Source organism: Lissotriton helveticus, chromosome 5_1 (genome assembly GCF_964261635.1).
Source record: "Lissotriton helveticus chromosome 5_1, aLisHel1.1, whole genome shotgun sequence".
NCBI lineage: Eukaryota > Metazoa > Chordata > Amphibia > Caudata > Salamandridae > Lissotriton > Lissotriton helveticus.
The window spans coordinates 186,266,290-186,282,354 of record NC_136065.1 but is presented as its reverse complement, the minus strand read 5'-3'; positions in this window follow the sequence as shown (position 1 = coordinate 186,282,354).

Below are 16,065 nucleotides of genomic sequence, written 5' to 3'. Positions count from 1 at the left end.
CTGGGGTCGGGCTGGAAGTCGTAATGAAAAGATAGCTTTGCACAACTGATGTCACTTTTCCCTCACACTGTCTTGGTGTACTCTAATATATGCCAAAGGCAGAAATGGAAGTGGTCAAATCAATTCTGTCTGCAGATTAACAAAGCCAGGCAATATGTCGCAAAATCGTGAAACAAAAGCAGACATTCAACTCCCACCACCACATCCAAAAACATTAACAAAAAAAATCCATTCTAAACATTGCGCTACACATATTACTATGTACACGCTTCTTTAAAAACATTTTTAAACTCATGTTTTTGTACTAAGTTTCTTTAAAATTCATCTTTAAGACCTATTTTCCATTTTCGCTAATAATGGGGGAGTGGCAACAGCACCATTAACCACGACTCTCGCACCTTTTCCATAAAGTAAAAAACACATATATGTACACATATACACTATTGTAAACACTAGGGGTTTATTACTGTACACTTCAAACTTGCGTTTTTCTAGAGCATTTATAGAAAATCGTTCTAAAAACCTATTTTACATTTTCGCAGTGAGGCTGGGATCTCAATGATATCAGTTCCCGTGACCGGATATGTTGCAAAAAAGCAAAGCAAAAGCAGGAATTCAATAGCCACCACCACTTAAAAAAACTATAACTATATAATTAATTCTAACAATCACATTAGATAAATCACTACCTGAATAACTATATAAAACATTTATCAGAATCTCAATATAATGCTATGTGTATGAATAATTCACAGATATATTTTTTTATTTCCACCAGTATTCGCAGTGTTGCCACTTTAGTTGCGACATCCCCATGAAGCCTTGCTGGCAATTGCAAATTTGTTATGAATATCACGCGCAATTAAAAACATCATTTTTGGCCACATTTTTGCCCCGAGAACCATTCAAGATAGATAAAATGGCGGTCACAACTGTCTTTTCAGGTAGCGTCCAGCCAATCACAATATTCCTATTCGTGCGCGCAGAAGCGATTAATTGCGAAATATCCACGACCACAGTTATCACTATGAGTTTCAGCTTAAATTTCTAAAAAACTTCTCAACGGATTTGTATCAAATAACAATAAGGACAATCTGTGTAACAACATCTACCTTTCTACCAAATTTGGGTTCATTCCGTCCAGTGGTTCGGGCAGTAGGTTTGCATTCCTATGGAAATTAACATTACAAACGCACCCTTATTTTTCACCCCTATTTCTTGGTCCCCATTGTACGGATCACCCCCAAACTTTCCATGACACACAGAACCTACTTTGACACAACGCCAAAGTTATAGGCAAGTAAAAAAATGCACTTCCTGTGGAAACTAGGTCATAACTATAACTACCTACTGGTGACTGCCAGTAGGTAGTATCTACATATATTGCCTACTGCTAGGTAGTTATAGCTAGGACTTAGTTTCCTAAGAAAAGCATTTTTTGACTTGACTATATCTTTGGTGCCCTTTGACGAGTCTTCACAAAATTTCCGAAAAAGTGCACCAGTGAATCTAGTTGTGCATGGAAACTTTTACGGAAATTACACTAAATTTGGCAGAAAGATAGCTGTTGGTCCAAAAAGTGACCTTTTTGTGTATTAATGTAAATCCGTACAGTAGATTTGTGAAATTAAGGGCAATCCAAATTTGATTTTCTGGGGACGCAAAGACTGTGCCAACCCTCCCTGATATGTGATTAAGTACCAACACTTCTACCAGGAAGTGTTGGTAGCCATCTTGGGACTCGGCTTCAGCTGAGTCCCAGAAAAAATATTTAACAAAACAAAAGGGGGCTGGGTAGGAATACCCTGACTCCCTACCTCTGGTCCTGGAGTCCTCCTGGGGCCCACCAGGGCTAAAATGCATTTTAAAATTTTCACAGAAAATCACAACAAATCTATGATTCCGGTGAAAATTCAAAAGAATTAAAATAAAAAAACTCCAGCACTTATTTTGAAAAGAGCCCTGGGTTGAGCCAGGTACCTGGGGCATTTTTTTAAAAATAGAGGGTGGCGCATGAGGACCCTCCTCCTCAGGCTCTTTGAGTCCCAGGGACCACCACTTTCCCAGGGCTATGAAATATATAAAAGTGGGAGTGGGCCGCACGCCCCCCCCTTCTGGGCCATAAGCGGGAGGGTCCAGCCCGTGAACACAGAAGAAGGGGGTGACGTGGCCTCCCTCCTTTAGCCATTAATGGCGCTGGGGACAGTCACACCTCAGAGCCAGCTCTCTATGTCCCAGGGTACCCGTCCCGGGACATAGCTGTTTGCTCTGACTTGGTGGGAGCTTTCACAGTAGAGCAAAAACGAACTCTGCTCCCAGCATGCAAGAGCTGTCAAACTCCTCCTGCTTGGTGGGAACAGAGTTTTTGTGCGCTTCCTTGCCCGCTTTCATGCCGGCAGGGAAACAGACAAAACAGTTGCTACCACACAGAGAGAACTGCTGGAGGCAGGGTGCTGGCAGGAACCGTGGGGGCATTCAGGCTCCCCTCACCGTACCCAACAGTGCAAAATGGGCACCCTGGGTGGGCTCCAGGGCATCCAGCATTTGAAGGCTGGGACCCAGCCATTGGATTCCCAGAGCAAAAATTAGTACAGGTGCCGCATGGCCCCCTCCCCCATTCACTTGTGGCTGGACCCTGGGGATGGGGGCATGGGGCCGAAATTGGCCCAGCGAGGGGAGCCGCATGGCCCTCTCCCTTTATTCCTTAGTAGTATGCAAAGGTCTTCCCACCTTATCCCATGTCAATGGACAGCTTAACAAATTGCCCCGAGCACGTTTACAGATGATTTTGGTGATGCATTATTGATGCAGAGGAATACAAGAACAACTCCATCAAACAAAGAAGCAGTTACTTAATTTAGTGAAGATTAGGTGGAGATTCACTTCTCTGTATTCTCATTGCCTTATCAGGATGAGAAGTCATGTTGCTGAAATTACATGCACACAAGGTCACTGAAAAATAATAATAATTCACGGTCCTTTATAGAGCTGTAGTGCAGAATATGCACAAGACATTTACCCAACGAGGTAGCACTTACTAATTATTCGGATGAAAGTACTCCAGTTGGGCAGAGATTTTCAGCAAAACTGGGGACTCTTCTGGGAAAAAATAAGGTTCCATTCTGGTACTGGTGTACATTTCACATAAATTAAACATGAACATGAAACACTTACAACTATAAATATAGCAGGTGCCCCAGTTGAAACTCCACTTCAGTAAAGCACAGGTTTTCATAACGTCTTGGGCTTGGTGAAGGCATATCAACTTTGGTTCCTCTTGTGTTCCACATTGCAAAGCAATCTGAAATACTTAATGGAGATAAATGCATCGTTGATCTAATGAGGCTCAATCTGATCTGTGATGAGTGGTATTTTATCTAGTCTTCTCCTGGTGAGAGCAGAGTCCATGGTTCTCAATTTTAAATACTCTAAATATGCAAATGCTCAAAATCCATAGCACCACTCACACACTCATAGACAGATACAAGCACTCACCCACCCACTCATAGACCTATAGCACCACTCACAAACCCAGTCATAGACCCTCACAGGCACTCACACACCCACTCACAGACACACACAGGCACTCCCACTCACAGATCCACTCATCCACTCACCCACCCACTCTCAGACCCATAACACTACTCATAAACCCAGTCACAGACCCTCACAGGCACTCATACCCACTCACAGACCCACTAACAGGCCTACACAGGTACGCATGCACCCACTAACAGTCCCATGGCACCACTCACACACCCAATCAAAGACACGAAGGCACTCATGCACCCACTCACAGATCCACACTGCCACTCACACACCCACTTACATACCCATATTGCCACTCATAGACCCACTCACAGACTCACTCTGGCACTTGTACACCCACTCACAGACCCACACAGGCATTCACACACCGACTCACAGACCCACACAGTCATTTACACATCCACTCACAGACCCATTCAGCCTCTCACACACCGAACACACAGAACCATACAGTCACTCATACACTCACTCACTGACCTATACAGCCACTCACACACCCACTTTTAAAGTTTGCAGTTAGGAAATCAAGTTTTTAAAAACGTAGAAATTCAATGACAAAAACAAAGGTTACAGGGAGGTTATAATTAAGAAATAGAATTTCAAAAACAATAAGAATTCACTGAAAAAAACAAAGGTTATAGGGATGTTAAACTTCGGCTCAGATTTCACTCGTATAAAACCATAAAAATTCAGCAGTAATAGTTACCTGAGCTAACTATAACTTACACTCCCACAATTCACTGCTTATGACCTCGCATATTACATGGTCAATGACATCATTGATGCCATCACTAACACACTGGATAATTGAATATATGTTCTGTCCGATCTTCAGCTGGAGTGCAGTGGTTAGTCCTGTCAGGCTCTCACCCAATGCTCTTCGCAGGAGTGAAATGGACCACAACCATAACTCTCATCCTCCCTAATGGCAAAGACCTCCTAACTAGCCAATTACTAATTTGGCCTTCCTCGAAGAGGGGATGACGTAAGAATTTAATCCTCTCATGACCACCACTTTGGAATCTCCAGATTTTCTCTTGATTTCTCCTCCTCAAATCAGATAGGGATAGTTGTAGGAGAATGCAGTTCGAGGGAATTTACAGAATAGGTTTTGACGTTCCCTCACAGTGTGGAACAAACAGGAAAGGAACGGACTCCACTTGTAATAGTGCAATTTTTTATTTTAGTTTCAGCTCTCCGTCATGACGCTTTTTGGCCTTCGCAGACTGATCACATGACGCGGCTACGGAACCCTCCTCATTTTTAAAGTGACATGTGCAAAATAGATACCGTGAACAGACTTTCATCCTGTTATAACATATTACAAATAGCAGAAATGTAACAATTTTTACATCTGGCACAATGCATGTTATTGTTCATATCATATGTGTTATTAATTATATTACAATGTCAATACAATTATAAATGAGAAATACAATACAAATGATTGTAAACATGCTCAACTAGAACTGGAAAACAATTACAGTTAATATTGCGTTGTCCACCTTTTTGCATTTCTGTACATTATTTTCAAGCTATCAACTGGCATATAGTTCAAGTTCAAGTAATCTTTATTTCGATCGTAAAAAGATCATAAAAGATATACAAACGATTTTCATCATTAAAACATTATATAAAAAAAATATTATAAAAAGAATAGCCCCCACTTATAATTACAATCAGATTTCTAAGAAATGTATTTTAATTAATAAAAAAGAAGGGGAAGATATTCATAAAGCTTTAGAGTTCCTGAGAGTTATTGCACGTAAACGCCACATTGCCATCAAGAATTTCGCCATTACGAACACAGTTGGTGCCGATAAGTCAGTCTTTAGGACTCTATAGGCCGGGGCATAGGTGCGAAAGCCCAAATTCCTCAGATAAGGGACCAACCAGTATCTTCTAATTCTGCTATAAGCTCTGCAGAACAGGACCACGTGGAGGTCGCTTTCCAGTTTGTACATACATGCTGGGCACCCCCCTGTTGCCAAATTACCTGCCCAGGATTTAGTAATGGACCTCAGGGGGAGGGAGCCATATCTCCATTGCATGAAAATCTTCCAAGCAGACACAGGCATCATAGTGTCCAGTACATATTCGGGACTGTAGGAGTCTTTTATTTTAATAAATTTGTCCGATAGGGAACCATCCCGCAAAGAGTTGAAGGTTTTCTGGAGCATAGCGCTATAAAACAGGTTTGAAAGTTCCTTTCTGGAAAGCCCCAGAGCCGCTACCTCCGGGTTGGACCATAACTCTGGGACTCCGAGAGACGTGCACAGGTCCCTAATGTACTTTACCCACGGGATTTTGGTGGCGTAGGATGATCTCAATAATTCCTGGAGTTCATTTCTGTAGTGTACTAGTTCTTGACTACTCCACAGACGCCTCCAGTAAGTCAGTGGTTTTAGACCCAATTCCTCTGAGATTGGTCGCAATGCCAGGTCCATTCTTAGGGGGAGTAATGGAGTGCCCTGAGGAAGTGCAGCCAATTGTCTTATGAAATTGTTTTCTGCAACCTGTACAGTGTGCAATGGTATATGTCCCCATAGCTCACCTCCATATACAATGCCCCCCCGGGCTTGGGCTTTGTAAATGTGAATGGCAGGTGTCAGTGGACGAAGGGGTGATTTTTTGGCGATTCTTGTAATGGCACCTGCCCGCTGGGATAATTTTGTAGTTGCTTTTATTTTATGTGTCAACCAAGTCAGGTTATGGTTAAGGGTTATGCCTAGATATTCTATTACGTGTACTCTTTCTAGGGTTATGGATCCTAGATGGGGATTTGGGCAGCTTTTGGGTCTGGGGTTAAGGATCATAAACTTTGTTTTTGAAGGGTTTATTTCTAGGCCCCTTTCATTACAAAACCCCAGAAACCCGTTCAGAATCCTCTGCAACCCCATTGGTGTTTTTGACAGCAGCAGGGTGTCATCCGCGAACATGATCGCAGGCACCCTGCTGTTGTTCAATTGCGGCGCATCGATGTTAGGGATCCTATTCAGATGCTCTATCACCCCGTTCACAAATAAGCAGAACAGGGTCGGCGCCAAGACGCAGCCCTGCCTCACCCCTCTGCGAACGGGGAATTTGTCTGTCAATCTGCCCCCCTTTCCGTATCTGACACGGGCATAGTTTTCTGTATGCAGCCTGACTAACACATGGAGAATATCTCCTGGAATACCCAGTTCGGCCAGCACCGCCCACAATTTAGCCCTAGGAACTAAATCGAAGGCGGCGCGAAGGTCCACAAAAACCGCATACAAGGTCCCACCTTCTGCAAACACCGTCTTCCAATATATGATATTCAGTCTTAATATTTGGTCGACTGTTGAGACTCCTTTTCTAAAACCCGGCTGGAGAGGGCTCAAAATGTCCGTCTCCTCCATCCAGCCTAACAACCTATCAAGAACCAATCTACCAAACAGTTTTTGAGACACATCAATGAGGCTGATTGGGCGATAATTGGCTGGAAGCAGAGGCGACCCCTTTTTGAATATCGGGACCACCTCCGCTCCCAGCCAAGTTCCTGGTATTTTCATTCCCCCCAGCACTCCATTGAATAAGACCATGAGGTAGGGTGCCCATATTCCAGGTTCTTGTTTATATTAGTCGCCCGGCACCCCGTCCAAACCAGGTGCCTTTCCTGCGGTAAGTCCTGCAATCGCCTTCCTGATGTCATTTATGGTAAAAGGATCGGAGGACTGTTTGAGAAGGGGGATTGTCGTTTCTACTTCTGTGTCCTCGTTCTCTATGGAGTATAGCTGCTGGAAGTGCTTCTGACAGACGTTTGCAGCAATATTGGGTTCGATTGCGGTAGGTAAATCCCCACAACAGTGATTAATTATTCTCCAGAATCTACGGGAGTCTCTTGTTGCTAAAGACTCCAATAGATTCTCCCAGTGCCGAACATCCCACTCCATCTTAGCGTTAGCTATGAGTGTTTTGTAGGCCTTCCTTCTGGCAGTAATCTCTTCCCTCGGGCTTCCCGCTTTTATACTAGATAGTAGATTGCGTTTTGCAACTCGGCAAGCTCTATTAAACCAAGTGCATTTAGTCGGGCCCTGGGATCTAGGTGCTCAGGGACTAAAGAGGTCGGCTTCGTGCTTACTAATTAAATGTTCGTGGACCTGTGCTAAGTCCTCTCTAGTCTCCCTTGTAGAACCTGTGTTCCATAACTCAAAGGCCTCTTCCAGGATTGGTATGATTCCAGAGTATAGGGTGGCTATCTTGTCTTCACTAGAGGCGAGGTTTTCCCATTTAATCCTCTTCCTGTTATTGTCCAGGAGGTATCCCTCTCCTTGGTTTTGCTCACGTGAGGGACTCTCTTCCAGACAGGAGGTGACAAACTCTAGCTCTAAAGCATTATGGTCGCTATTGAAGGACTGGACTTTTTCTAAGGTCCAGCGGTGTCAGGGAACAACACCTGAAACCTTCGTGGGATACCTGTTCAGCGCACAAATGACAGAGACACGGGACACTTCCTTCGGCGTCAAAGATCAGCGTTTATTACTGCAGGGAGGCAAAAGTCACAAGAAGTACAACAGAGTGTAGGTTCTGAGAGTCTGCTTCAAATTGCAAATGTGGATCACTCCTTTTATACACATTTTCGTCGTTGCACAACATACGAACAAAAGGTTACAACTCAGTTCCCACAATAAACTTCAAAAGGACTTCTTGAAACCCGGAACATAATTACAGTAACATTGCCGGTTCCCAACTGTAAAAGCACATCTTCTCACCGTTAGGCACATTCCACTCTAGTTGTAAACGGACGAAAGAAAGAGACAAGAACAGCTGCAAGGAAGACAGACAACAGTAGAGAAAAGAGTGTGAGGGTAATATCGGAAGCATGATCACAGGATCAAAGGATTCGATCCTAGCACAAGCACGGCTGAAACAATAGACCGGCACGGCAAGATTACCCTCAAGCGGAGCCATCTGCCTTTGCAATGTCATTCCCCTGGTCATAAAAGACGCATGAAAGGAATATGCGTCTTCCGTAAGGCTTGGGAACTAAGGGTCATGACGCGGACAGTTGCCTGCTAATTAACTACGTGAGGGCAAGAAACAAAATGGATGCCGTATCTAAAATGGAACCCGAGGGTTCAGACGAAGAAACGCGTAAATAAGGCGAACCCTTCCAAGTAGTGTAGCGAAAACGCGTACACTTACTAAACTCGTCATTTACGGTTCATAGATACCAAACTTGCCCATATTCGATCATGCCCAAAACATCATACCGATTCTCACGGAACCTCAGACGCTCCTTTTGCCCTCATGTAGGCAAGCACTATTCGAAATCAGAATCGATTTCAATATTCATCAGATCATTCAGGTGTTGCTGGAACATTATCCTATCCATCAATGCCTCTTTGGTAACAGATGGCCTTCTTATACACGTAGTAGCACAAAGGCCACATAAGGCAGGACCACACTGTACACAAAGACAACACATGAACAGAAACGTCACAACAATCCCTATAACCATCAGAATCTTCCAACCCCAGGTCGACATCAGGCCCCAAAACCATGCTAGAAGCGTCCAATCTCCCTCGTCCACGTGTATGGACTCTGAGATTTTATGCAACTTTGAGATGGCTTGATAGACAGTTGGAGCATTATCAGGTATAAAAATGCAACAACTCGAATGGATGACCTTACACACACCACCTCTATCTGCTAGTACAACGTCTAGAACCATACGGTTCTGTAGCGTCATAAGTCTATCCGCTTGAAGCTCTGCTGTCAGGTTACCAAGGGCGCTTGCAGTGATATTAGCAGTCGATTCAACCACACGAGTCAGCTGTCTCAAGTTCCTACTATTAACCATAGGATCCCAAAACGGTAGAAAACCCTTAAAGAAGTCTCCTGCCTCTTGACCAGCAGTATCCTCTCTACTAATAACGCCTCTCACAACTCTAGTCTTGTGATAGTCTGAGGTAACGGTAAAAGTCGGTGGTAGAAGATTCGCGATATAACAGGTGCCTGAGAAATCACGAGGCAACCGTGTATAAGCACGATCGTAACACACAAAATAAGTACCCTTGGCAGTCAGAAAGACAGGGGAAGAGAGCATCGGTAAGACATACGTCTCAGTACAAGCACTCTTCCCAAACTGAGCTCTCGGATTTTGACCAAGACCTTGCAGACAGAAGTGACCAAGGTGAGGTACGATCCAAATCGGAGACGAGCTCTTAAGTTGTCTATCACCCACTGATATACTATACTCAATCTCACTCAGATCCTTATATGCTCGCACCTCCTCCTCTGGGATAAGCGATGCATCAAAAATGTCTCTATCTAAATCAGCAATAGCTATCGCCAAAGACTTGTGGTACGGGCCAGGACCAAGGTTTACTGAGCGTGGTTCTCGATGGGGGTAGGAATCTAGTGCACTACGGAACATAGTTTGGAATGCTCGCGCTGACCCCTGGGGACTATAAGGAAGAACTAAATACGGAATACCCTTATCCATGGTATGTGGCATTAACCCACACACCCAACAATTAGTGGTATTCACCACCAACTGATGCTGATGTAGGAGTTGAACAAAGGAATTATTCATAAATTCCGCACGTCTAACCTGTTCATGTTGGGGTAGGAGATGGAAAGAATGTGGAGAAATAGTGGGAACAAAATTCAAATCATGAGAAAGAGAGGTAGGTGAAATGGTATCCAATAGTAACTGACTCCCAAAGTACACTCCACCCACCAATAGCATAGAAACAGTTAGAAATAATATAAAAACCTGAAACAAAAAACATTTTGTGCGAAACACCTTATGCAATTTAGATCTTTGCGCCAACATTTCCTCTCCTTTCGACAGCATAGTAAATTCCATCCTCTAAAAACCGTCCGTGACGTTCTTGACGCACTTCGTTCTGAGTGGCTGTTCTGCTTGGGTTCTCAGATTAGATAGAACCAGCTCATCAGAGCCTTACTAACCCAGCCAGAACGTTACCACCTCTCCCTCCCTAGGGCCTATTTACAATAGGTAACAACATATATCTACCACCTAAGGACAGGGAATTCCTAAGATACATAGCCAGACCTCTTATAATATCAATATCGGCGATCTCGCGGTCCCAGACGAACCCAGACAACCTACCCAGACGGCAGCATCAGCGGCGATCTCGCGGTCTCATACAGACCCAGACAACCTACCCAGACGGCAGCATCAGCGGCGATCTCGCGGTCTCATACAGACCCAGACAACCTACCCAGACGGCAGCATATCCTATGATTACCATTACATAAAGGAATCAGTCTCACTATTCATCAGGGGTATAGTACTACAATATTCTGGATCACACAATAGTTGCCAAATTAGGTGATGTACCACCTATCCTTCAATCCAAGAGCTCCTCTCTCCCTTATTCAGTTATCACGTACCTGATCAGGGGTAGCATCTGTTCACAGTAACATCTGACTAGAAGAACAGGTTACCTTTTCATACAAGAATAAGAAGCACACCGGTTCACTATGCAAAGGTTATTATCAAATATAAGCTCTCCTCTACCCCCTTGCTGAGACCCACATGGACGGGAGATGCATCCGTTCACCTGCACCTGACTAGAAGAAAGGTTAGCCTCACTAAGAATAACAATTTCTGCACAATGGTTTACTAAGAACTGGGGTATCTTTATTTCTCATTACAATAAACAACATTAGCAACACATAATAGACACATACACAGATCTGCAGGGTCTCTGTGAAGACCACATCCACATCTAACTGACAGGAACTGTAAATAGACTGCACACCGCTGAAAGGAAAAGGATTAGTAATAATGTTTCATGGGCACTAACATAACAGGACAGAAATCACCTGATTAGTATGGAGTCTTGTTCTAGCTGTCATCTGGATTCCTCCCTCGTCTGTGATTCTCCTCTGCACTCTTGGACATGCATCTGCGCTGATCACTCTGCACTGGACACCTCTCCCCCACGAACTGTCTCCGCCTTCCAGCTTCAGTCTAATTGTTTCTGCCGCTCTGATAACCGTTCGCTCCACTAGCTTCTTCATTCTGTCTGATTATCTCTGTTCAAATGTCCAATTCACTCCAGCTGCTCTCACAGATTAGTATAACTTCAGTCTCTTCCAAAAGGCACCACCTCAGACTCCAGCTGATCACAACTCCTCCGGATAAGTAACTACTTCTAACTGCTGTCTTCAGCTCCAAACATTGCTTCATCTCTCTCTGTTCAGAACACCATCTACTCACAACTGCTTCTAGTTTCTCTCTCTCTGGTTCCAGCTCACTGGCTGTCTGTCTTCCCTCTGTTCCAAGCATCCACTGTCTCTTCTCCCCTGCTCCATCTCCTCTCCTTCTGCACTCTAACGCTCTCCGTTCCAATCCACGACTGCACTCCTTCCAACCCAAAGTCCTTCTCTCTGACTCCGCCTCTGCACTTCACTAATATGGAATGCTGTCTCCTCATGGAAAGTTCCAGGCATCAGCCTGCCGCCCTCCAAATTCTTGCACCTCCCCGTACCAAGGACACATCCCCAGCCGGCCGGCCCGATGTTGTGTCTTCAGCACGAAGAGAAATACAATCCTTCGACAAGGGCCGGCCTGAACCGGTTCTCTCCAAGCGAACAACACCTCATAACTAAAACATTACCTTTACCCTGCAAGCATCTCAGTCTGCAGGGACAGAAAGCAAAATGGAGTCTCTCTAGTTCTGGGCCTTGTAGGCCTGAGAAGGATGAAATAACACTTAGCTCTATCAGAGTACCTACACAAACCATACCAATTTGTAATATGAAGTCAAGACAACAGGATCCACCCTCTACTATAGGTAGAATCATGAAAGGACACATAATTATGTCAAAGCCAATAGGCAATAGATGGATTAAAGTCAACAATAAGGGATCTATCATCATATTAAGCAGCTATCCTCTAGTTTATGCTTCTAGGTATGGCAAAAAGGCCTTAAAAGGACCAACACAAGGCAAGAATAGAGATTCAGGATGGTAGCAAGCTTAAAGTCACCATCACTCATAAATAGAGCCCATAAATCGAGCAGAACAGTGGCGATTATCAATTCCCAGGAGTTCCCAGAAATCGACAAAAGAAATCGACCTAGTGTCAATAACCTGCTAAACAGAAGGAAGTACCCGCACGGCCCTACGGCCGACCCAGATGATAGGTTTTAAATGAATTGAGCATTCAATTTAATATAAGTCTCTTAGCTGCACGAAAAGGAAAGGGTACACACAATATAAAATGTCCACAATATTCAAGGCAAATGTAAGGGGGTAATGTAAAATCAAAAATAATAAAAGGAATTTATTTGTCCTTATTGCGTGGTCGAAGAAAATATCGACATCTCCCGGGTCGAGTCTGTTCTTCAAACAACGGTTCAGATGGCAAAGCAGTGTTCGATTGCTCAGGTAATAATCCAGGACTTGAACTCTCCACTAGTGATGACGTCGGTAAAGTTTCGGTTGATTCAACAGGGATGTCTGATTGCAGTAAATCGGTCTTTACGAGCTGAGCATCACTGAATGGTATAAAACCCGGGACCGTACTGGTCTCTGTCGAGGCAACTCCTTTCTTGATCCATGCATCTGCTGGCAAAGGAAACGGAACTTTCTTGGTGTGGGTGGCATGCACCCAATGCTTTCTGCCTTCCAGTCGAACCGCCGTCCTTGTTGCCAGTAACACCTGGTGGGGTCCCACGAACCTTGGCTCGAGATTGCGTTTTCGTCCAAAGTTCCGGGTAAGCACCCAGTTACCTGGTTGGAGCCGATGACCAGGTCCCTCAGTTTGTGCCGGTAAAGCTTCAAAGACCTTTTGATGAATCAAACTCAATTTAGCAGTCAGATCATAAAGATAGTCAATCAACATTGGATATTCAATTCTGTTAAACTCCTTAGGCCTCGGAACTCCCCAAATATTCGCAGGACGGCCGAACACAATCTCATATGGGCTAGGCCCTACTCGAGAGTGCACGGTTGCCCTGGTCGATAGGAGAGCTAAAGGCAAAGTATCCGGCCACGATAAACCAGTCGTTGCCTGAATTTTGGCAAGTTTCAGTTTCAGGGTGCCATTATATCCTTCCACCAAACCTGCCGACTGAGGATGATTAGCGCTATGAAATTTTTGGACTATGCCTAGGCCACGACACACACTCTTCATCACACTTCCCACAAACTCACTTCCGTTATCTGACCATACAATCCGTGGCATTCCATACCTAGGGAAATATTCCTTGAGCAGGATTTTTGCTGTTGACAGGGCAGTATTATCCTTAAGAGGGTAGGCCTCAATCCATCTGGAGAACGCACAAACCACAACTAGAACATATTTCAGATTATTGCATCTCTCCATATGGATGAAATCCAATTGGATAACTTCAAAGGGACATGTAGGGGGAGCAAAGTGATCAGGTGGGGTGGGGGTGCCCTTACCAGGATTATACATCAAACATACCATACAGTTCTTAACCACTCTCTCCGCACACTTAGTAATCCCATCATTCTTCCATACAGGAGACAACAACTTGCATATGCCTTTCGCACTAATATGGGCTGTGCCGTGGGCCATTGTAACAACAGCAAGCACATATGCATCCGGTAACATCCATCTCTGTTTTTCTGACAAGTCAACCCAACATCCATTCCAGTCTAACTTCCCCGTGCTTTCTTTCCACTTAGTCTTTTCCATCTCAGTGGCCTCATTCTGTATTTCCTTCACACTTTCAATTGTGTCTTCACACATGCTAGTCTCCGCTGGCCATCTCACTGAACTCGTAACATACATTCGATTTGTCAGATCTCTGGCTGTCTCTTTAGCAGTCTCATCCGCAAACGCATTACCACGGCCCACATCATCTGTCACTTTCCGATGCGCACTACATTTAATTAGGGCCACCTGCTTAGGCAATGTAAGTGCATCCAAAAGGTCATTCACAAGCTGTCCATGCTGAATCTTCGTGCCATGCGACGTGAAAAATCCTCTTTCTCTCCACAATCGACCAAAACTATGCGCTACACCAAATGCATACTGACTATCGGTAAACACATTCACCCGCTTGCCTCTAGACAACACACACGCTCTTGTCAACGCAATCAATTCGGCCGCTTGAGCCGAATTCTGACTCAATCTCGCAGATTCCACAACCGTACTCAATGTCACTACAGCATACGCAGTCGTTACTTCACCATTCGGCAACTTAAAGCATGAACCATCAACATACAAAGTACCATCGGGATCTACCAATGGAGTGTTTTTCAGGTCAATACGACCTTTCGTCTCTTCTTCAGTTCTTAAATAGCAATCATGTGGTGCTACATCACCTGATTCCGTGATGACCGGCAACAATGTTGCTGGGTTCAACACATTACAACGTTTTATTCGTATATGACTTGCCAAAAGTGTCAACTCATACCCAGACAACCTTGCACTCGTCAAGTGTTGAGTTTTTGTTCGATTCAAGAGTGTCAACCGCATGCGGAACCATCACCGTAAGCACATTATCCATGACCAGACCTGCGGACTGTCGAATGGACACCGCAGCTGCCGCTGTTGCTCTTAAATAACTCGGCAATGCTCTAGCTACTGGGCCTAAGGTCGAGGAAAAATATGCACATGGACGCTGTTTGTCACCAAATTGTTGCGTCAAGACACTCAACGCACAACCATCCCTCTCGTGAACGTATAGTGTAAATGGCTTACTGTAATCAGGAGTGCCTAACACAGGAGCCGAACACAACGCATCACGTAATTCAGAAAAACTTTTCTGACACTCTTCAGTCCATGGTAAAGGAGTCGGAACATCCTTACACGTGAGGGCTAATAATGGTTTCGCTAATAATGAAAAATTCGGAATCCATTGTCTGCAGTATGACGTAATACCTAGAAAGGCACGTACATCTCTCTGATTTCTTGGCACAGTCATTCGAGCAATCGCTGCAATTCGTTCTGGGGTCAACCTTCTCCCCTCTTTTGACAATAAGTGACCCAAATAGGTTACTTCTTGACAACAATATTGCAGCTTAGAAGGTGACACCTTGTGATGTAGGTCACATAGATGTTGCAACAATGATACTGTAGCAGATCTACAAATATCCTCGGTATCGGCTGCCACCAACAAGTCGTCAACGTATTGAATCAAAGCCGCACCCGTCGGTAACACAAATGCATCAAGTAGACTTTTAAGGGCTTGGCTGTAGATCGATGGACTCTCACAGTAGCCTTGAGGTGCTCGTTTAAACCTAAAACTTCGACCTCCTAATGAAAATCCGAATAGATCTCTGCTTTCCTCAGCGATCGGAATACTAAAGAAAGCATTCTTTAGGTCGATTACCGTGAACCAGGAGGCAGAAGCTGGAATCAGGGTCAACAAGGCCGTGATATCAGGCACCACAGGAAACTGCGGAATCACGATTTTATTCACCTCTCTCAAATCAATTACAAAACGATACACAGGAGGTTTAGTTGTATCGGTTCGTTTCAAAATGGGTAACACAGGACTATTACACACATTTCCCCGAGTTTCCTCGATGACATCT